Below are 766 nucleotides of genomic sequence, written 5' to 3'. Positions count from 1 at the left end.
GATTTTGGTATTGGCAGAACTAGTGGAGCTAATTTTGTCCACAGCGCTTTACAAGTTTCCGAAATTATTTGAGAAACTGTACTTGTCCCAAAACCAAATTCATCTGACATAGACACTTGACTATCACCTGATGCTAGGTATCTATTCATTAAATGAAGTAATATTAGTAACATTTAAAAATCAAGATTAAAAATTAATATTTAAAAATCATCGTTAAAATTTTGTTCATTCTTTGATTTAAACCACGAATTGAATTATACCAACACCAACTGATTTTTTCTCATTTGCACATTTAAAAATTAGAAATGTTACGTACCTTAATGTTAATAACACGCAATAAGACGCTCTTCAGGTGAGATTGGTGTCCGTATCGCATCCTCTTTTGTAATTATTGGAGCAACCAGTATTAATAAATTGTCAAATTGTTCTTTGGTCATGCGACAATAATTTTTAAACATTGTTGGATCATTTAAAATGATAGGGTATACTTTATAAAAAGCGCCGAAATCTTGTCTATTTTTACATAAATCTGACATTCAGAAGCGTTTACATTTATATTTCTTTGTTTTTTCCATACTTAACGCAGCTATTACAGCTAGTAATTTGCGTCGTTGTGAGACTTGTTGGTAATACATGTAATAATCTCGTTTATATTTGAGTACTGCTAATTGTACTTGATATTGATAAAGAATCTTCGGATCCATAACTAAATAAAGAAAATAAGGTATAAATATTTATTACTCAAAGGCTTCTCAAGAGCGATAAA

At 29.9% G+C, this 766-nt stretch overlaps 1 pseudogene; it reads right to left on the bottom strand.

The window, feature by feature from the left end:
* Positions 1-149, bottom strand: part of LOC116845728 — a 7,440-nt pseudogene extending 7,291 nt beyond the window's left edge.
* Between the last annotated feature and the right edge of the window lie 617 nt (positions 150-766).

The sequence above is a fragment of the Odontomachus brunneus genome, unplaced genomic scaffold (assembly GCF_010583005.1).
Source record: "Odontomachus brunneus isolate Ranch 3 - 2012 unplaced genomic scaffold, Obru_v1 Obru_scaffold_057, whole genome shotgun sequence".
NCBI lineage: Eukaryota > Metazoa > Arthropoda > Insecta > Hymenoptera > Formicidae > Odontomachus > Odontomachus brunneus.
The sequence above is the reverse complement of the archived record's forward strand: the minus strand, read 5'-3'. Positions and strand labels throughout refer to the sequence as shown.